The sequence below is a fragment of the Manis pentadactyla genome, chromosome 12, assembly GCF_030020395.1.
Source record: "Manis pentadactyla isolate mManPen7 chromosome 12, mManPen7.hap1, whole genome shotgun sequence".
NCBI classification, from domain to species: Eukaryota; Metazoa; Chordata; class Mammalia; order Pholidota; family Manidae; genus Manis; species Manis pentadactyla.
Window position 1 is genome coordinate 23139930 of NC_080030.1, and position 23464 is coordinate 23163393.

Genomic DNA, 23464 nt, shown 5'->3' on the forward strand with positions numbered 1-23464 from the left:
GTATTCCACCTGTCTTATCTCTCTAACCCCACTAATCTCCAGAGCACCATGTAATTGGTTCGTGCTCCCAGAGAAGATCTCCAGTGCTGTGTGTTCAGTAGTCCTAGCCCCCCACCCCCTCCCTGCTCCATTTCTCTTCCTCCCTTCAGTGAGCTGGAGTGAAGAAAGGGCTTGGATCCTGCCATATCACGACTTTGATACTTTACCCATTTACCCTGAGGTCGGCTGTTTTCCCCAGGTGTAGGCAGTCTGCCACAGCCTTTTCTTTTGTTGCTATTTCAGAATTAGTTGTATTTGCTATATTTTCATATTATATGTGATTTGGGGAGGAAGTTTCTTTCTCACTTCTCACACTGCCATCTTTAAGCCATCTCTTGCTTTGATTTTGTACTTCACAAATAAGTGAAATCATATGGTATTTGTCTTTCTCTGCCTGGCTTATTTCACAGAACATAATACCCTTTAGATCCATCCATGTTGTTGCAAATAAATGGGTGGATTTCCTTTCCTTTTATGGCTGAATAATACCACATTGTGTTTATGTGCCACATCTTCTTTTCTATTTTCATCTATTGATGGACACTTAGGTTGCTTCCATATGCAAATAGTGCAGTGATAAACGTAGGGGTGCATATGTCTTTTTGAATCAAGGATTTTATTTTCTTCAAGTAAATTCCTAGGACTGGAATGACTGGGTCAAATGGTATTTCTATTTTTACTTTTTTGAGAAATCTCCGTATTGCTTTCTGCAGTGGTTGCACCAATTTACATTCCCACCAACAGTGTACAAGAGTTCTAGTTTCTTGGCATCCTTGCCTGCATTTGTTCTTTCTTGTCTTTTGGATAGTGGCCATCCTAACTTGTACAAGGCGGTATCTCATTGTGGTTTTAATTTGCACTTTCCTTATAATTAGCGATGTGGAGCATCTTTTCATGTGCTTATTGGCCATTTGTATTTCTTTTTTGGAGAAGTGTCTTTTCAGGTCCTCCACCCATTTTTTTATCAGGTTGTTTTTTGGGTCTTGAGGAGTGTGAGTTCTTTATATATTTTGGATATTAACCCCTTATCCAATGAGTTGTTCATGAATATATTCTCCCATACTGTAGTATGCCTTTTTGTTCCACTGGTGGTGTCCTTTGCTGTACAGAAGCTTTTTAATTTGATGTAGTCCCATTCATTCATTTTTGCTTTTGTTTCCTTTGCCCAAGGAGATATGTTAAGAAAAAAGTTGTTCATGTTTATATTCAAGAGATTTTTGCCTATGTTTTCTTCTAAGAGTTTTATTGTTTCATGACTTACAGTCAGGTCTTTGATCCATTTTAAGTTTAGTTTTGTGTATGGAGTTAGACAGTAATCCAGTTTCATTCTCTTACATGTAAGTGTCCAGTTTTGCCAACACCAGCTGTTGAAGAGGCTGCCATTTCCCCACTGTATATTCGTGGCTCCTTTATTTTATATTAAATGGCCATATAAGTGAGGGTTTATATTTGGGCTCTCTATTCTATTCCATTGATCTATGGGTCTGTTCTTGTGCCAGTACCAAATTGACTTGATTACTGTGTCTGTTGCCCCTCCATCTGTCTTCTTTGGAAAAATGTCTGTTCAGGTCCTCTTCCTATATTTTAATTGGGTTGTCTAATTTGGTGTTGTTATATGAGTTCTTTATATGTTTTGAATATTAGCCCCTTAACAGATAAATTATTTGTAAATATATTCTCCCATAGAGTCTGTTGCGTTTTTATTTTGTTGATGGTATTCTTTTCTGTACAAGCTTTTTACTTTGATGTAGCCCTGCTTTTTATTTTTGCTTTTGTTTCCTTTCCTGGGGAGACATAGCCTGAAAAAACTTACCAATGACAATGTTCAAGAATTTACTGTGTTTTCTTCTAGAAGTTTTATGATTTCAAGTCTTATATTTAGACCTTTTATCTAGTTTGAGTTTAATTTTGTGTATGGTACAAGACAGTGATCCAGTTTCATTCTTTTGCATGTAGCTGTTCAGTTATCCCAGCACCATTTATTGAAGAGACTGTCCTTTCTCCATTGTGTGTTTTTGCCTCCTTTGTCAAAGATGATTGACCATGTAGGTGTGGGTATATTTCTGGGCTCTGTAATTATGTTTTCCATTGGTCTATGTATCTGTTCTTGTGCCAGTACCATAGCATTTTGGTTACTTTAGCTTTGTAGTAGAGCTTGAAGTCAGGGAGTGTGGTACCCCCTCAGCTTCATTCTTTCTTGAGATTACTTGGGGGTTGGGGGAGAAAGGGAAACAAGAATGCTTGGGCTATTTGGTTTCATTTGTGGTTTCATGCATATTTGCTCTAGTTCAATGGAAAAACTGCCATTGGTATTTTGATAGGGATTACATTGAATCTGTAGACTGCTTTAGTCTTTGGGGCCAGTAGGGAAGGCTGGGGTGAAGGGCAAAGAGAAGGAGCAAGACAATCAGCCTCTGAGAGCAACGAGACCAGTACAGCACATAGGATTACTAAAGACAAATCCAGATTTCTCTATCTGGTTTCCATGAGACAATACTGAAAAATGGTGTACATATGCTTATCAACTAATATTTATGCTCAGATGTTACTTCTCTTTCTCGCTCAACATTTCAATAAAATAATTTTTGATTTGCAATATGTATGTATGATAAAGAATTAAATGTTTTATAAATAAAGGACACTTAAAAATCTTTAAGACAAACATCCCAAATAAAATGTGATTTAAGCAGTGCAAACAATAACCCATGAAAATAAAATGTTACCTTACTAGTGTTGGAAGAAATGTAAATTAGAATAATGAGCTACAGTTTATAATAATTTAATTGGCAGACTGCAAAGAATGATTATCCACTGTTGTGAGGAAGTGAGGAAGCAGGCAATCTCACAAATACATAGTCCCATTTTCGGGCCATCCATTCGTGATAACGTGGTGCTTAGTATTGAGGTGTCCATTTACCTATTTACAGAGTATGTTTATAAGCTCTAATGGTGTTTTAGAGGTCCCTGGATCCTTACATCCCTGTCTAGTGGTTGGCTTATAGCAGGCCACTGCTGACTTTAATAAAGTCTTGGGGATGGATTTTTAGGAAGAAATTTATCTAGTCTTTGATAGCCCTGTTGGCTCTCTGTGTCTCTTCTTAGGGAAAATGTGTATTCAGGTCCTCTGGTTTAGTGTCAGAAGTAGGCAAATTATTTTGTCTTCAGGAAACAAGCCCTTCAGGGTTATAAACTGGATTTTATATGGAGGACATACAGATATATTACATTTCTGGGATATTTTGATAGTTTCAGCTGAAAGTACACTGTCTTTATCATGATCTTAACAATTTTTACTACTTGTTTTAAAGCCCTTTGCTTGAGAGAGGTGGCTGATCTGTTGTTTCCTTACTCCCTCCCCCATATAAACACGATTTTTGTTGCTGTTGTTGGGTGGAAACAATTATGTTCTGTTTTAGGGTAACAAAAACTTGCAGTATTAGAGGAGCAGAGTGACACTGTAGTTAACCTAGGTTCAAGACTGAATTTTGCCACTTCATGCAGCCTTGGAGCCTGGGACAAGTTACCTAACCTTTTCCAACTGTTTCCACATCCCTGAAAGTAATAACAACTGCTCCTGCCAACCTCCTGAAAAGCTGCTTGGAGGTCAAATGCAGCAGTGTACATAATGGTTCTTTGAAAACACAAAGTATGCACATCCCAGTATAAAGTAGTGATGGTATTTAACATTTTTATTTATTATTACTATATTAGAATTTTAGTCTTACAGTTGTATGGTAACAGTGTCATGTAGTATAGATACATTTTTCTTTGTATACAAGTAAAAAGTCTTGTAACGTTGTTGTATCCAAGCCCTTCAGCCTGTAACCTGGGCTTTTCTAGTTTAGGTTGTAGTCCCTGTGAGTTAGCTCTGGTGATAGTAGGATGACTGAATGAGGTCAGTGTTAATTTAGTGCTAAGGTAGAGACTTGTCTTGAATAAACATATTCTGATATTGGTTCACTGCACATGATTTATGTCAATGAATTATTTACCCATGTTTCAGTGTTCACCTGGTTGGTTGCACTTTGAACAATTTCCACTTGGGGGTAGTCTTTCATTGCACAACTGAGTAATTTTCTCTACTGAAATATCACACTTGCCAATTGGCTTTTGAGCTTTTCCTTGCTTGGTTAAAAAGGGTTTTAAAAGACTGTTGGCTGTACGTTTTAAAATCTTGATATTTTGTACTGGTTGTTTCCTGTCATTTGAATAATTGCATGGAAATGAATGATTAATAGGAATCTAGTCTTGAGAATCTTAACCACATATTTTTTAATCTCTTCAGGGATAATATAAGACTGTTTCCATTTGTGCCTTCACAGCATTTTTTATTTGCAGTAAAACTGATACAACTATATTAGAAAAAATATAGTCTACAGTTTGAAAACTTCATCTCCCTTAAGAAAAAAAAAACACTTAGCTTAGCTGACTTTAAGTGTGTCTAGACACTGACTTTTTCTCTGTATTATCCTTTTGTCTACTCAATCTCCCATGCAACCCTCACCCCAGTCCAAAAAACGGAGCCATTCCTCAGAAGAAAAAAAAAATTTTTTTAGCAAATTAATTCTTTGTCCGAAGTATTTTTTTTTAATTGTTTTATTTTTCAAGTTATTTGGCACTGACCTACATATCTTTTTGGTAGTTCTGCATGTTATTTTGTAAATTTTATCAGAAATTATTGTATAAGTTAACTTTGTTTTTTGTGCCTATTACTAAGTTAATTTGGTCTTTTTATACCTTATGCTAAACTCTTTGCATTGCTGTAGTCATCACACACTTAACTTTTAACAGATTATAAACTCATCAAGGGCAGGCACCACTCTTAGACAAGTTTGTCTCCCTCTGTAGGTTTCCTTGCAAATAGTAAATGCTCAATTAATATGTATAATTGGATATAAGGAGATGTTAAGTGGTAAGTGCAGTTATTTGTTGAACATATAAAGAAAGTATAAATTAGTGACTGAATACGTATTAGTTCTGTGGATAATTTTTTACTTCTTTTCATTGTTTTTCTTTCTTTCAGTGTAGCCCATGACACAGAATGTTCTGTTATGATTTAAAAGTGTGCTTCTCTGTCTACTAGTTTAGTCTCATACTAGTTCTTTATCACCATTCCTGTAAACAAAAGGTTTCTTGACATAGAGAAGTTATTTCACATTGTGTGTTTAATTTTTTTAAATTGTAGTAAGAACACTTAATATTAGATCTACCCCTCATGACAAATTTTAAGTGTACAGTATTATTAAATATAGGTACTATGTTGTAGACCAGATCTCTAGAATGAATTCATCTTGCATTGTTGAACCTTTGTGCCCACTGATGAGCAACTCCTCCTCTCTTCCCTCTAATCTTTGGCAACCACCATCCTACTCTCTGATTCTACGGGTTTGTCTATTTTAGATACTTTGATGTAAGTGGAATCATGCAGTATTTGGCCTTCTGTGAATGGGTTGTTTCACTAAATGTATTGTTGTCAAGGTTCATCCATATTGCTGCATAATGCAAAATTTCTTTTTTTTTAAACCTGAATAGTATTCTATATTGTATATATGTGCCACATTTTCTTGATCAGTTCGTCTATTGATGGAAACTTAGGTTTCCATGTCTTGGTTATTGTGAATAGTGCTACAGTGAACATTGGGGTGCTAATATCTTTTTGAAATCCTGATTTTAATTCTTTTGAGTAAATATCCTGGAGTGGGTAAATACCCTGGAGTGGGATTGATTAATCATACAGCAATTCTATTTTTAATTTTTTGAGAAACCTCCATATTATTTTCCTGTGTGTTTAATCTTACTGTGATCCTAAGGTTATTTCTTCCTTTGTTTTTCCTAAAAGTGGGTTGAATCATTTTCTTTTTCTTTTGAAAAAAGGAAGGGTATTGCAAAGTTACAAATTTCATGACATGAACCTGTGTTTAAATATTTTTGCTGCTTCACATATACATCTATAAACAGGTGTATTTTGAAGTACATATTTCATAGTGTGTTTAGTAAGATGGCAATGGGGGTAGAAGGAAATTGGGAAGATAGATAACTGAAGAAATACATTAGTAATAGAATTCCATTTCCGATTTGTGTTTTGAAGGTCTAGAAATGAATTCTTGTTTGTTCTTACATTGCAGTGAATGATTTAGGAGGGGTCCACAGGGGAATTGGTCAAGGCTCTTCAGCTGCTGATAAAGTTGTTGCAGAAATAAGAAGAAAAGGCAGAAAAGCAGTAGCCAACTATGGTATGATATTTGAGAGAATTGTTTATTTTCCTTCAAGTAATGCTGTTGCTCACATTAGTAATCACTGATCAAATATCTCAGCATTCCAGAGTAATTATGAAATTAGATTTTATCTGAATTAACTAAAGCTGTTTGGCTACATAGTTTATATAATATGGGAGAATTTTTTAACCTTGGTATAAATTACTTCATGAGTCTAACTTTTATTTTATCATTTAATGTTTTTATTAGTGAGTACATGGTATAATCAATAAATTATTATAGGTGTGGATATGAATATGTTCTTGTTTTAAAAGACCTGTTTTAACTAAAAGGTCTTATGTATTCCTATGGAATAACCTTAAATTCTTTTTAAAATAGTTTTTAAAACATTTTTCAAGTAATATAGTGTAAGAAGTGAAATGCCCCCATTTAATACTCAACTTCCATATTCCTGTTTGCAGAAGTAATCATTGCTCCGTGTGATTTTGTAATCTTGTAAAATATTAAGAGTCAAAGTTAGGCATTAAAACAAAGCCTCTAGATAAACAGCAAATACAGCCTTTACATTTAATGTATTGATTCCAGTAGTATGTGTAAGGAACCTTCTTGAGTAGATTTGCTTTAAAAAGCTAGTACTTACTGACTTTTCTGAAAATTAGATTGTTTTTATGGGCCAGGGACAAAATTAGACCTCCAGTGACTTCATTTTGAAATTTTAGAGAGAAGGAAATAGAATATGGTTTGTTTTGAGTGTTGAGGGGAATAATGAGATATGTATTTCAGTATCTTCTTTCCGCATTGAGGATCTATGAAAAGGTTTTTAACTTTTTTTAATTCTGCAGTTTTAAAAACCTATGTTATAAAGAGAAGAATCCCAGACTTTTCTCCTCCCCACCACAGTTTTGATTTGCAACCTGTATCAATCAGGATTCAGTCAGGAAAACAGAAGCTGCTCTAGGTTTTCCGAGTGTGAAAGGTTTTGATACAAAGAACGAGAGGCTGACAAGCCCATTGGAAGGGCTGGACAGGTGTGTGTCGCGGGGACCAGCGACCCTCGGCCTGCTGCAGGTGGTTTGCAAGAGCTCACCCGCATGCGCTGCTGATCCTGTGCCAGCGGTCTGCTCACAGGGCTGCTTCCCCCGCTTTCCCACCCTTTAGGCGGATGTCTCTGTGGTAGATCTAACTCAGGACTGTGTGGGTCCAAAGGAAGGGACTGTATTTCCTGGCTTCTCCCCTGTGGTTGCAGAGAACACAGAAGGAGGCAGTGGTGACTTTGAGGTGACAGCTGACCATTTGACACACAACTCTGGGGATCTGACCCCTTCCCCTGGGCTGATTAGCAGAAAATAGTGAAGCTATAGTATTTTGTTGAGTTTTGCCTTTTGTAGTTAGTATTACAGAAATAGTAGGTTTGTTTTCCATGTGTGGTTATGGCATTGAACATGCTTTTTCAAATTAAACTTGCATTTCCCTCCCTCCCTCCCAAATTTTGATTTGTACCCTAAAGGGAAAATGGCTAGGTGGCTATTTAAAATTAAACAAGACATGAAATATTTAAGATTAAATATTCCACTTATCTGTCATACTAGTGACATGTCAAGCACTCAGTAGCCACATGTGGATAGTGGCTACTGTATTACTGCAGAAATAGGACATTTCCATCTTTACAGAAAGTTCTACAGTGCTGTTTAAACAGTATTTGCCAAATATTCTTTATTCACCCTCTGGCCTTTTTTTTGTAGGTTTAAGAATAATTGTCTAGGGGCTAAATTTCTTTTGTAACATTAGATCATCTATATCTTGATTTATTATGTGCTTGAATATGAATGTATTTTTCTTGGAAATGGGGGAGTGCCAGTTGCACTCACTGTACCAGTGTCTGTCATGTGCTCCAATCACAGCAGTTAGAAGTCATTCGTGAAGGCTGTCACTGAAGGTTTGTACTGATTTCCCTTTCCCTCAGATTCAGTGGAAGCAGGAGAGAAGATTGGGAAGAGAGCCCTGGATGCTTCTGAGAGAATAGGTGATGTTTCTATGCATTTATGGCACTAACAGAAGCTTCTCCCTTCCTAATAAAATATTTCTTATTTTACTTTTATTAAAAACTCCCTCTTTCTTGATAATGAAGTTTTTAGATTTGTTTTATAAATTAAGTAGTTTACATACCTTACCTTATTCCACAGAGGGTTCGAGATGACAGTTTTTAGGTGAAGATGTATTGAGATTTTGCATTTTTTGTACTTTAAGAACTTTTTAAAAACCTGTAAGATTCTCTAAGTTCCCTTTTTATAGTAATTTAGTTATACCCCATGTGTTATAATAATAGTATGTCAGCTATACTTCAATTTTAAAAATTCTTTTGAACATTAAAAAAAGGTTTAAGAATTAATACCCCAAATGTCTTTATAAAATAGAAGATAAGTCAGTGTTTTGACAATAGAGAACCCAGTGGATTCTTTTGGATAATTATAATGATTTGGATTAAAATGATTCAATATCTTACAAATTAATTAAGGTAAATTATATATAATGCAAGGTTTTATTTTTAAAGCATTTCAAATATATTGTTCAGTCCATCCTTCTCTAGTTGTTCTTCCTGGTTTAGTCCCACACATTTTAAAAAAGACTGTTGAGTTGCTAGAGGGCAGCAGTACTGCAGATAAGCCCAACGTGTTTATAGTTTGAAAAACCTTAATTTTCATAATTTGCGTTCCCTTCACCATGGTTTTTTTTGCCTGGCATATTTATTTTTCTAGTTATGTTTGGTCTTGCTTATAAGAGACATGTTCACATATTATCTGACAGAGGGATAGAGACCACAAAGGTATAAAATCATAGGGTGAAATAGCCATAAGATGGCAGTCTGGATCTTAAAAAAATAATTCCTTTCTTTTCATAGTGAGAATACAATTATGTATTAAGACAGGCCACCAGTGTCTCACTATAATGGTTTCCTTTATGGGCTTTTGACTTTTGAGGGGCAGGGAAAATTTTTTGAAACTTGTAACTTTGTGAGTGGATTTGGAGGTTAAGCAAGGGATGACCTGTACCACTCAATCCTAAGAACCTAAAAGTCGTACAACAGCTTATTCTGTAAATAAGATGGTGGCATTTTGGTAGAAGGTTGAGGCATTTAGCTATGTAAGTTTGAGAGGAAAGCACCGATAAATGAGGTACTTGAGTTTTTGTGACTCAGATATTGTTTCTGCTGTCATTATAAAATTTTGTTCTCATAGCACTCTTTACCTATTATATTTATTTTGCCATGGGGGGAAAACAGTTTTGAAAGAAATGTGGGTTGTAAGCAAATGCTGATTAATATGTTTGCTTTTTTATTTGTGACTTAGATATTTTTATATTGTAGATATTGTGGTTATACCACAATGCTGGGTAAGTATACTTACTTTTTTTCTTTAAGTCTTAAATCCATTTGGAATTTATTTCAGTCCAAGGTGTGAAGGAAGGATCCAGCCTTACATTTATCTCCAACTGATATACAAACACCAGTTATTAAATAATTCATCCTTTCTTTGCTAATTTGACATGCCATTGTTACCACATACTAAATTATTAGACATATGTGGGTCAGTTTCTATATTTAATTTTTTTTCTTTTACTGATCTATCTTTTCTGGGACCACCAGTATACTGCTTTTATTATGGTGGCTTTTGTTAGCTGGTAGAAAAGGGATTCTTGCCTTATTTTTTGTTTAAAAACTTTCCTGATGAATTTTTGGAATCCAGATGACTCTGGATTTCACATTTATTTTTTCAGATGAACTTTGGAATCACCTTGTCAAATATCCCCTCCTACAATTTGATAGATATGTACTTACTGCCATTTTATTAATTGTTTTCTCTTGTATTTTATTTTTATTTATTTTTATTTTTTTCTCTTGTTTTTTGTATCTCCTCTCTGTTCCTTTCTTCCTCTCTTATATTCTCCTCCTATTATTGATGATTTTCTTTAGAGTTGTAATTGGATTTCTCTCTCTTCTTAAAATTTATTTATTCTTGTGTGTGTGTATTTATTGTAGGCTTTAGTTTTGGGGTTACCAAAGGTTCAAGAGTAGCTTCTTTACTATATAATAGTCTATCTTAAATTGCTGATTAGTCTATTTCAAATACAATCTAAAGGAACTTTTTTCCCTTCTTCTTCCTCCTCCACATTTCTTGTATTAGATGTCATAATCTGCACTTTTTGTGTATCCCTTGAGTGATTTTGTGTATAGTTGATGGTGCTTCTTTTGCTTTAATTTTGTGCTTGCTTGGTAATTAGTTGGTCTACTACCTTTACTGTGGGCTTATTTTCACGGGTGAAAGCTGTGTAGCCTTCAGGTCATTTCTATCTACAGCAGTCCCTTTACCGTATCATGTGAGACTTAGTGGCTCTATTTTAGGTTTTCTGTCTCTGTTGAAGTCCTCCCTGAGATCTTGAATACTTTTCTGTAAATCCGTGAGCATGTTTATGACTAAATTTGAAATCTTTATCAAGAAGATTGGTGACCTCTGTTTCATTTAGCCTTCTTTCTGGGGTTCTGTCTTGTAGTTTTGATTGGATCAAATCCCTCTGCCTTCTCATTTTGTCAGGGCTTCTGTTTCTTCCTTTGTATTAGGTGTCTGGGCTCTGCTTTCTGGCCTGTGGAATGATAGCTTTATGAAGAAGGTGTGCTATGGTTCCCAGAAGCTCAAGATTCTTTGCTCTCCAGTGCCTGGCCCCATTTTGCAGGGGCCCCAGTTGCTGGCATGCTGTGGGCAGGGCACCCTTCTGTCTGGCTTCTGTAGTGGTCTTAGTCTGGGTGGGCAGTTTGCTTGAACTGCTGCCTTTGTGATCAGCTCAGGAGTCTCTGCTGAGCTCGCTGTGGGTGCCCCACCCTCTGCCTGGCCTGCAGCAATGACAGGGCTGCAGGGTTAATGGGGTGGCTGGAGTGATGCGCCTCAGCTGGATGCACAGCATGGGGTTTAGACACCCTCAGGGAGGAAGGAGCTCCTGGGGCTGTTGCCTCCAGGCACCTCTCTGGCTGCGCTGAAATGGAGGCAGGCAAGCTGGGAGAGTCTCCCTCCACCTGCCGGGCAGCAAAGGCTGATGCTGATGCTGGGCCACGTGGGCGGATTGCCCCAGTGCCCAGAGAGGGGCCTCAGGGCTGCATTGCAAGCAAGGCAGATGGAGCATCTGGAGGCCCCGAGGGTTCCCGATCTGTGGGGCTGAGGAAGGGCTGGGGAGGTACCCTCCACCTGCTCGTTCTCCTGAGGACAGAGTTCTGTCCAACCCTCACCTCTCTAGTACCCCTCCCACTGCTGGCACTCCCACTTTGGGTCTCAGGACCAGCAGAGCATGCCTGCCCTCCACACTGGCTGGAGTCTCAGCCTCCCAGAGTGTCCCGCCTGCCCCTGGTGTCCAGCCCCAGGAACCACCGGAACCCAGTGTGACGTGGGCTTGTGCTCCCAGAGCAGATCCCCAGGGCCAGATATGCAGCACTCCCGGGAGCCTTCCCCTTCCCCTCTCCGGTCCTCTCCTGCCTGGAGGCTGGGCTGGAGGCAGGGCTTGAGTCCTGCTCCCTCTCGGCTTTGCCGCCCCCCACCCCCGCGTGGTTCCTCTCTTCCTCCTCAAGTGCAGGGGGTCTGTTCTGCAGTGTTCAGGTCGTTTTCAGGTCTAGTTGCATTTGCCGTGTTTTTCCCTCTTTTATATGTTTTGGGAGGAGGTTTCTGTCTTGCCTTCCTATTCTGCCATCTTTTTTTGTATTCTTTTATTTTTGGTGAAGTAATGTGCATGCAAAGGTTTTAAGTGTGTACCTCTTCCCCAGCTAACCTATATAATATCAGCTTTTTAGAATTCTGAGGGACCATTCCTTTGGTAGAATAAGTGAGGAAGACTGGGGTAAGTTTTGAATGCTTATCCATTTAGCCTTAAATATTTGATGAGTTTATGCATTTAAGGAAAAACTTCTTTTACCTACTTTTGCTTCTGCTGATTTAGGTGATGAACAAGCTTTCAACTGAAAATGATGAACAGTTTGGAAGTAGCCTATATTTGTTTAATATTTGATAAATTAAAAATAGTATAGATCAGTTGGTAAAAGTTATCCAAGAGGATTTTGTGCCTTTCGATTTGTTTCCTCTTTTTTCCTTTGAGAGGTGGTTAGCATTTGTAGCAGTATTAACTCTTTCTAACAGCCTTTAGCATCTTATCTGGCTGTGTGATTTTTATTGCAAGTGCAAAATCAGGTAATTTTGAAGGTTCTAAGTAGGAAAAATTTCCTTTAGGAATGCCCTGTTGCAAAGATTGAGTTTAGGTAATGAAAAAAGCAGAGTCACGAATTTTTTTTTTTCCTGTTTGCTCTAATTTGCATTACCTTCATTAGCCATCTAGAACTAAAGCCGTGGTAGCTGAGAGCATGGGCAGGCAGGGTAACTGAGGTGAGTTTTATCATTGTTTACAGAGTGTGCCTCTGGGTAACATTTCCAGGAGTTCTTTTGGACAAAGCAGAATATCTTTGTGATTTAGAATTAAGCAAAGTAGGGCTTTTAGTTTCCTCTTTGTAACAACTGGGGTAAAAGAGAAGCTGAGAAAGATAAGATTTGTTGGCAAAGGGGGCTATGTTGGCACTTCCATTTGAGCTCTAGCAGGGCTGTGTGTTTCCTCCTGTGGTGTCGTCCTGAGCTCACCACTCTCCACTACCCTTTCCTTCTGTTCTTCTTTCATTTTTCCTCCCTCCCTTCCTCCCTCTTTCCCCCTCTTTCTTTTTCTTTCTTTTTCACTTTTTCCTTTCTTTCTCACTCTTTTTCACTTTTATTCTTCTAATATACACCATAACATTTGTTGAGGCCCCAGATTGAAATAAAAATAAGTAAAAATGGTTAAAAACTTAATAATGCAAAGAATAAAGTTACAGCTAGAGTCGTTTGCCTGTCTGTGTCATTCCCTGGGTTGCCTGTTCATTGGGTTGGCATCTCTAGAGGCAGATTGTCTTCTGTCTTTCTTCTTCCCAGCTCCCTCCTTTTACTTGTTACCCTTCCCCGCTTAGTCTAACTTATTTGCAAACCCTGGTAAAATTAGGGATGTAGTGATATACTGAGCATTTTGTAAATATTTCTTGATGATGAACTCTGGTTTATGATTATGCTTTAATGTTTGTGCTGATCCCCAATATATATGTAAAATTCTTAGTTATTTGTATTAGTGGATTTTTATATAAATGAAGCATAAATTAAAGATGGTACTGTATTTCGATGTGAACAGGGACTACAATAAATTTATCATAAATTATATGGAAAATGGATGTGGTTACAAAATTGGAACAGAAGCAAAAATGGTTACTCAGAGAGTGGTGTGACAATAGTTGATTTTGAATGCTAGGTATAAGATGAACATTGTTACGAATGTAAATCATTGCTTTATTGATTCTGAGTTGTGACTTTCTAATTTTTGACAATGTATGTAATAAAGGAATTTCTTGTTTGAGATGTCATCCATAGAGTTCATTTGCGGGGCTCGTTCCAAGTGACCCGGGCAGCTTGGGATCACATGAAGAAACAGAACTTTGGAAGGTAGAGTTGTGTGTGGCTATCAAGGGGGAATCGTGATGTTGTGTGTAGGTTCTTCTGCACAGAGATAGATAATTGCTTTGACACTGAGGAAAAAACCTTGAGATACATGCACAGGCTTTAAAAATGTAGTTTTGGTATATACCCTATAAATTGGTGTCATTTAATCACAGGTTAGCTTTAACTGGACAGCTTTATATTTCTTTTTACCTCCTGCTTTTCATTATTAATGATTTTTCTGATTTTCTCTGCTGTTTTAGCAGTATATTCTCTAACCAAAGTTCCATTTTGTATGTCCACTGACCACCTGGGGACAGATGAGTGTCTGCTTCCTGCTGGCTCGTACTGGTCAGATGTGAGTTGGTCTTTATCAACTGTTCAGGAGCTGTAGGACTCTCAGAGTTGCATCTCCGAGAGTGACTCAGAACGTGGCAGAAGCTGTCAGGTGGCTCCGTGCACTCTATTGGTCACGGTCACTCCTACTGCCTTAGGGTTCATGTATATCTGCTAGAAGTAAATTGTTTATGATACCTGTTCTTATTGGAAATTTCTAGTTATCCTAATCCTACCAGTTTCTGAAAGTAAATTATGTGATTCATTTTACTTCATCTGCTAAGTAGAGTGAATTAGTAGATGGCATCTTTTTGATGTGAGGCATTTGATATTTAATCCAGAAAGAGAGAGGGGCAAAGAGATGAGTACAAAGAATCAAAACTTATTTACTTAATGTTTCTTATGATAATGTTAACTTATATATTTATTGCCATTTTATTTTATGTTTATAAATATTGGGTTTTTTTCAACAGATAATGAATATACATCCTTCACTCGAATTCATTAGGTTCTAATCAGGGATTCTTTATAAAACAGTTAAATCTTGTAGTTGAATTTTGGGAGATTATTTATATTATTAATATTACTTAGACATATAAAATCATAACTACAAGGACCTAGAGACAGTATAGATTGCTTCTGACAGGTGTGGTGTATTGAAAAAAGAGTCCTAAGAGTTGCAACAGTATCAAAACCTAGAGCAGGTGATATTGAGAGAGTCGTTTTCCTTTTAGGATCATTATGGCTTCATCAGCTTCAGGAATATATGGCAACTTTGGCCAGGCAGATTATAGTGCTGCAAAACTGGGCCTTCTGGGCCTTGCAGAAGCTCTTGCAGTTGAAGGCAAGAAAAGCAACATCCATTGTAACACTGTTGCCCCTATTGCTGGATCACGTTTGACTCCGAATATTTTGCCAGGAGGTAAGTTACTTAGATTTTTCAGTGCTCTTACCCACAAATCTCTGTAGAGGGAGTTTTGTAAAAGTGTTTGATTTTCTAAATAGGTAAAAAATCATTTTCCTTACAGTTTAAAAAGTGTTATGTATAATTTGTTCATTTTAGAAAATTTAGAAAGTCACAAAGGAAAAAAAAATGCCCCTAATTCTACCATGCTAAGATAAATTTTCATTCCTTTTCTCTGTATAGGTAGACATAAATACATACTTGTTTTTTACAGAATGAGGTCATAGTATTACTACTGTTTCATAATAATAATAATTTTTAAAAATCAATAGACTGTATTTTTTGAACAGTTTTTGGTTAGTAGAAAAATTGAGCAGCCAGTAAAAGAGAATTCCCATAAAGTCTCCCCTCCCCTACCCCCACAGTTTCCCTTATTCTTAACATCTTGCATTAGTGCACTACATTTGTTGCAATTGGGAACGATTTTGATCCATTATTATTAACTAAAGTTCATAGTTTACATTAATATTCACTGTCTGTGTATACTATATATAGTTGTATGAGTTTTCACAGATGTGTAATGTTATGTATCCACTGTTACAGATCATACAGAATAGCTCAGGGCCTTAAAAATCCCCTGAGCTTCACCTCTTCATCCCTACCCTCTTCTTCCTAAATATCTGGGAGAATTGAAGCTCATTTCTTTTTATCACTGAATAATACCTCATGGTCTGGAGGGACCACTGTTTATCATTTACCTAGTGAGGAGCACTTTGGTTGCTTCCAGTTTTTTGGCAATTACGGATAAAGCCTCTATAAACATATTCATGCACAGGTTTTTCTTTGGATATATTTTCAACTTGTTTGGGTAGATGTTAAGAAGCATAATTGCTAGATCTTATGTTAAGACTGTTTGGCTTTATAAGAAATTTCCATACTATTTTCCAAAATGGCTGTGTCATTTTGCATTCCCACTGGCAGTAAATAAGAGTTCTTGTTGCTCCACATCTTTGTCAGCATTTATTGTTTGCAGTCTTTCTCATTTGGTCCTTCTAATAGGTACACAGTGGTATCTCATTGTTTTAATTTGCAGTTCCCTAATGACATATGGTGTGCAATTTTTTCCTGTGCTTATTTGCCATTTATTTGTCATCTTCCATGATGTGTCTGTTTGGATCTTTTATTTATGTTTAAATTGGGTTATATGTTTTCTTATTGTTGAGTTTTTAGAGTTCTTCACATATTTTGGAAACAAGTTCTGTATCCGATACATATTTTATGAGTATTTTCTTCCAGTCTGTAGATTGTATTTTTATTATCTTGATATCTTCCACTTTTGAAGGATAATTTCACTGGATACAGAATTCTGGGTTGGTAGTTTTCTCATTCAACACTTTAAATATTCCATCCCATTCTCTTCTTGCTTACATAGCTTCTGGAGGGAAGTATGACATGATTCTTTACTTCTTCCTCTAGGTAAGGTATTTTTCCCTCTGCCTTCTTCCAGGATTTTCTCCTTGCTTTTTTCTGCAGTTTGTATATAATATGTTTAGGTACAGATTTTTGGCAACAAACAGCTCGATATCTTCTGAGCTTCCTGAATCTGTGGTTTGATCTCTGTCATTAGTTTTGGAAAATTCTAAGCCAGCACTACTTCAGATGTTTCATCTATTTCTTTCTCTCATTTCTGGAATCCCCATTTATGTGCATGTTATGTCATATGTAATTATCTCACAGTTATGAATAGGCACGGATTATTCACTCCTTTTCTTTCTTCTCTTTGCATTTCAGTTTAGGTCATTTCTAGCAACTTACATTCAAGCTCATTGGTTCTTTTTTAATTTTTGTCACATTGTTCTTGTCCTTAAGCATTTCCTTTTGATTTTCTTCTTAGTGTCCATCTCTTCTTACAGTAGCCATCTATCGTTGCATGTTATCCACGTCATTACAGTCCTTACCATATTAATCACAATTATTTTAAATTCCCAGTCTGTTAAGTCTAGAATCTCAGCTAATTTGAGTCTGGTTCAGATGCTTGCTTTGTTTCTTCAGAATGTGCTTTTCTTGCCTTTTAGCATACCTTGAAATTTTTGTTGAAAGCTGAATATGAGTATTAGGGTATTAGAAAGTAAAGCAAATGGGCCTGTAGTGTGAAGTTCTGCTCTTTTCTGGTTAGAAGTTAGGCTGTTTATTGTTTGCTGTAGCTTTCAGTGTCAGAGGCTTCATTTTCCTTGTGTCCTGGTTTTTGTGTTTTCTGTTGTCTTCAGGTTTCCCTAGAAACTCTGTTAAACAGACTGTGTGTCTTGGAGTTCTTTCAGTTGTCACCCACTGTTACTATACTGGAGTCCTGTTGATGTGGCTGAAAGTTATTGGAGAGGGGACATGATCTCTAATCTTATGATTAAATCTTCAGTTTTATTAGTGGATTAGAGTTACTGGGTTATGTCCTTCAGAAGAGTTTCTTGGCCTGTTTTTTCTTTTCCTTATTTGAGACAGGAGCCTAAAGGGGCTCCAGCTGTCTAATGCCCTTCTGTTAGGTCAGATGAGGCTGTGGTGGGATAGGCCTTTGTTAAGGAGAACAGAACTCTCTGGGAATATTTCAGTATGATTTTCTTCTGTGTTTTTTGTAATATTTCAAAGCAAGTCTTAGGTATTTCACCTAAAAAATACTTCAAAATGTATCTTTAACAGATATGGACATTGTAACCACAATGCCATTATCACATTTCACAAAATAATTCATTAGCTTAACCAAATACCAAATTCATATTAAAATTTCCCAGTTGTCCAAAAAAGATACCTTTTTAAAGTTGGTTTATTCATTCAGAATACACACAAAATCTGCAGGCATTTTGTTACTGTATCTCTTGAAGTTTCATTTAACACGTAATAGTTAATTCTCCTTAAAAAAAAAGCTTCTTGTTGAAGAAACTAGGTCATTTGTTGCATAGACTATCCCTTTTTCTTTCATGTGGGTTGCCTTTGCACTTCTGTGGAAAATCAGTTGAACACATATGTGTCGGTGTATTTCTGGATTCTTTGTTTTCCATTGATCTATGGGGCTGCCCCTTTACTATACTGTTTTGATTACTATAGTTTTATAGTAAGCCTTGAAGTCAGGTAATAGGGGTTTCCCAGCTTTGTTCTTTGAAAATGTAAAATTAAAAAATTTTTAAAGTTTAACTGAGAACCTATGCTTAGTTATATAATAAACCGAATATTTGACTAGTGGAAAACTGTGTGGTTTTTTATACTCTTGGTTTTTAACATACTTCTAAAAAGAAAATTTTCATAGTACTTTAAAAGTAGCTTCTGTGAAATGGTACAAAACTATTGATGAGTGACATTATTTTAAAGTTAGCTACTTCATGGAACACAAATACTTATTCACAGTACCATTTACTTTCCACATTTCAGCTAACATTCATTTTAGAACTTGAAATTTCTAATACAAAGTATACACTTGATAGCCTCTGCTAAGACCTGTACCTAACCAGCTTCTTTAGTGTAGAAGAGATATTTGTACCTGAGATCTTTTTTCCCCCCTTTCCTTTGTCAGCAGGGCCATTTTTAAAAGTCTTTACTTTAAAAACTTTATACTCTCATATTCATATCAAAGGAATTCTTGTTAAAAAAACAGGTTATGAGTTTGGGCGGAGCCAACATGGCAGCGTGAGTAGGACAGTGGGAATCTCCTCCCAAAAACATATATGCTTTTGAAAATACAACAAACACAACTAGCCCTAAAAGAGAGACCAGAAGACGCAGGACAGTGGCCAGACTGCACCTACACCAGCGAGAACCCAGCGACTGGTGAAAGGGGTAAGATACAAGCCCCGGCCCGGCGGGACCCGAGCGCCCCTCCCCCCAGCTCCCGGCGGGAGAACAATAGGCAGAGCGGGAGGGAGACGGAGCCCAGGACTGCCGAACACCCAGCCCCAGCCATCCGGGCCAGAGCGCAGACACAGTACATGCCCAGGGGGCCCTGGATACTGGGGGAACAGGGAGTAAGACCTCTGAGCGGGTGCTGAAGCTGATGCCCCTGTGAAAAAGAAAAGCGGGGGCTTTTTGAAAGTCTTAAAGGGACAGGGACTTAACAGCTTGACGGAAACAACCCAGGTCACAGTACAGCAGCTGGAAATTACAGGGAAAACCGGGTGCACTAACCCCCTGGGCAACAGCTCTGAGACCCCTCACGGAGGCAAACAGTCAAGCAGCCCCCCCATCCATTACCCCACCGGGCGCTGCGAAAGCAGAGAAGCAGCCTGAGACAAATTCCGCCCACAGAAAGGGAAATTTCTCCCTTCCGGCCAGGCAAGACACAAAGACCCACTCTACACGCAATTACCCAACACAAGCCACTAGGGGTCGCAGTTGTCCCAGTAAAGAAAGGCCAGTAGCAAGTGAAAATTTTGGCCCACCCAGCTGACAGTCAATAGCACCTGTCAACATGAAAAGGCAAAAAAATATGATCCAGACAAGACTAACCCAGACAGCTTCAGCATCTGCTACATCTTCCCCTGAGAAGGAATCTGGGGAGATAGATTTAGCCAGTCTACCTGAAAAAGAATTCAAAACAAAAGTCATAACCATGCTGATGGACTTGCAGAGAAATATGCAAGAACTAAGGAAGGAGAATTCAGAAATAAAACAAGCTCTGGAAGGACTTCAAAACAGAATGGACGAGATGCAAGAGACCATTAATGGACTAGAAAACAGAGAACAGGAACGCAGAGAAGCTGATGCAGAGAGAGATAAAAGGATCTCCAGGAATGAAAGAATTTTAAGAGAGCTGAGTGATCAATCTAAAAGGAATAATATAAGAATCATAGGTATTCCAGAAGAAGTAGAGAGAGAAAAGGGGATAGAAAATGTCTTTGAAGAAATAATTGCTGAAAATTTCCCCAAACTAGGGGAAGAAATGGCCTCTCAGACCACAGAGGTACACAGAACTCCCATGACAAGGGATCCAAGGAGGGCAACACCAAGACACATAATAATTAAAATGGCAAAGATCAAAGACAAGGACAAAGTATTACAAGCAGCCAGAGAGAAAAAAGGTTACCTACAAAGGAAAACCCATCAGGCTATCATCAGACTTCTCAACAGAAACCCTACAGGCCAGAAGAGAATGGCATGATACACTTAATGCAATGAAACAGAAGGGCCTCGAACCAAGACTACTGTATCCAGCACGAATATCATTTAAATATGAAGGAGGGATTAAACAATTCCCAGACAAGCAAAAGTTGAGGGAATTTGCCTCTCACAAACCACCTCTACAGGGCATCCTACAGGGACTGCTCTAGATGGGAGCACTCCTAAAAAGAGCACACAACAAAACACCCAACATATGAAGAAGGGAGGAGGAGGAATAAGAAGGGAGAGAAATAAAGAATCATCAGATTGTGTTTATAATAGCTCAACAAGCGAGTTAAGTTAGACAGTAAGACAGTAAAGAAGCTAACCCTAAACCTTTGGTAACCACAAACTTAAAGCCTGCAATGGCAATAAATTCATACCTTTCAATAATCACCCTAAATGTAAATGGACTGAATGCACCAATCAAAAGACACAGAGTAATAGAATGGATAAAAAAGCAAGATCCATCCATATGCTGCTTACAAGAGACTCACCTCAAACCCAAAGACGCGCACAGACTTAAAGTCAAGGGATGGAAAAAGATATTTCAAGCAAACAACAGAGAGAAGAAAGCAGGTGTTGCAATTCTGGTATCAGACAAAACAGACTTCAAAATAAAGAAAGTAACAAAAGACAAAGAAGGACATTACATAATGATAAAGGGCTCAGTCCATCAAGAGGATATAACCATTATAAATATATATGCACCCAATACAGGAGCACCAACATACCTGAAACAAATATTAACAGAACTAAAGGAGGAAATAGAATGCAATGCATTCATTCTAGGAGACTTCAACACACCACTCACTCCAAAGGACAGATCCACCAGACAGAAAGTAAGTAAGGAAACAGAGGCACTGAACAACACACTAGAACAGATGGACCTAATAGACATCTACAGAACTCTACATCCAAAAGCAACAGGATACACGTTCTTCTCAAGTGCACATGGAACATTCTCCAGAATAGACCACATACTAGGACACAAAAAGAACCTCAGTAAATTCCAAAAGATTGAAATCCTACCAACCAACTTTTCAGACCACAAAGGCATTAAACTAGAAATAAACTGTTCAAAGAAAGCAAAAAGGCTCACAAACACATGGAGGCTAAACAACACGCTCCTAAATAATCAATGGATCAATGACCAAATCAAAATGGAGATCCAGCAATATATGGAAACAAATGACAACAACAACACTAAGCCCCAACTTCTGTGGGACGCAGCAAAAGCAGTCTTAAGAGGAAAGTATATAGCAATCCAAGCATATTTTTAAAAGGACGAACAAGCCCAAATGAACGGTCTAATGTCACAACTATCGAAATTGGAAAAAGAAGAACAAATAAGGCCTAAGGTCAGCAGAAGGAGGGACATAATAAAGATCAGAGAAGAAATAAATAAAATTGAGAAGAATAAAACAATAGCAAAAATCAATGAAACCAAGAGCTGGTTCTTCAAGAAAATAAAATAGATAAGCCTCTAGCCAGACTTATTAAGAGGAAAAGAGAGTCAACACAAATCAACAGTATCAGAAATGAGAAAGGAAAAATCACAACAGATCCCGCAGAAATACAAAGAATTATTAGAGACTACTATGAAAACCTATATGCTAACAAGCTGGGAAACCTAGGAGAAATGGACAACTTCCTAGAAAAAAAAAAAACAGGTTATATGTACTTACTTGGCAAGGAGGTGGTTTTCCCAGGGCGAGGCTGATCCATTGCTCTCCAGATGTGCTGACCCCTGAGATTTCCCCAAACGTGGGAAACTCGACTGCATCATTTGTGGTACTGGGTGACTATGTTCACACTTTCCCCTGGGAAAAGAATGAAAGAGAAAAAAGGACCAGATCATATGAAGGACAGATACAATTCACTTTTTTTCTTTTCCATATAATACTACATATATATGCAAAGCAGTATAGATGACTGGTGAAAAGTGCAGCAAAAAAACATAATTAATAGTCATGAGCTCACTATTCAACTTAAGAATTGGAATGTTACCACAAACTTGCATCTCCTTTCTGTCCTCTGTTCCACCCCTCTGCTTCCTGCCAAAAGATAACCACCACTTAGAACTTTGTGTTTGTCATTCTGTTGTTAGACTTCTGCCTTAATCAGGCTTTTGTCATCAGCTGTAGACTCCTTCTGGGAAACAGTCGTTTTCAAAAAAATATTGAACACTTTGGGTTTTAAATTTGTTTTCCTTTGATAATGTAGCTTCCATGTATTTGGACAGGTCTGTACCTCTAGAGATGTTAAGTAAATGTTTAATGTATTTAATATATTTTATGCCCACCATACTCTAGTAAAAAATGTTTGGAAAATAAGATCTACTTTAGACAAATGACTTAATCTTTCTAGACCTGTTTTCTGTAAAGTAAGAGAGTTGTTGTAGACCCTTCAGTTTCTAAATTTCTGTTAACTTTAAATTTTTTTATTACTCTTCTATAGTTAAAAAAAAGCTGAAAACTCACTTTGCCCCACAGTTTTTCTTCTCTTCCTCTGAAATATCCATTTACAGGCTATCAAATGAATTATTTGTTTAAAGAACCAAATGCTATGAGCAATGTGTAGAGATATTTGCAATTTCATTTCCCCCTTTGAAATGTATTTGAAATAAATGGAAAGTAGTGTATGTAACTTACATATTTCTTACATGAAATAAAACATAATCCTAGAATGAATACCAATCTATAGTAATTAATACTAAGAAATTAATTATTTACTTCTCTGTAATAAATAACTGCAAACTTAGTGGATGAAAACAACAAACATTACCTTACAGAGTTTCTAGGGTCAGAAATCCAGAGTGGCTTAGCTGGAAAGTTCTGCTTCTGTGTCTCTAATGAGGTTTCAATGAAGATGTTTGCTGAGACTCCAGTCATTGGACGGCTTGGCTGGGTTGGAGGCTCAGCTTTCAAGCTCATACATGTCCACAGCAGTTGGCAAGAGGCCTCCATTGCTTCTGAGTTGTTGTTTGGAAGCCTCAGTTTCTCACAAAGTGGGCTTCTCCATAGGATTGTTTCTGTTAAGGCAGCTAGCTGGCTTTTCCCAATAGTCACCAAGGCAAAAGTTGCAATCTTTTATAAACTGGTTTCAGAAGTGACATGCCATCACTTCTGACCTATCCCTCTGGTCACACAAACTACCAACCCTGGTACATTGTGTGAGGGGACTCTGAAAAGGGTGAATAAGAGATGGGGTTCATTAGGGCCATCTTGAAGAGTAGCTACTATGCACCCCAAAGCTGGGGCATTACCAAGAGCTTGCATCTTTGTTAC

At 37.5% G+C, this 23464-nt stretch overlaps 2 pseudogenes; both read left to right on the forward strand.

Annotated features, from left to right (window-relative positions):
* Positions 1 to 11284: 11284 nt before the first annotated feature.
* LOC130679777 (peroxisomal multifunctional enzyme type 2-like) overlaps positions 11285 to 23464 on the forward strand; it is a 35783-nt pseudogene continuing 23603 nt past the window's right edge.
* Positions 21855 to 22000, forward strand: LOC130680138 (U1 spliceosomal RNA; annotated as a pseudogene).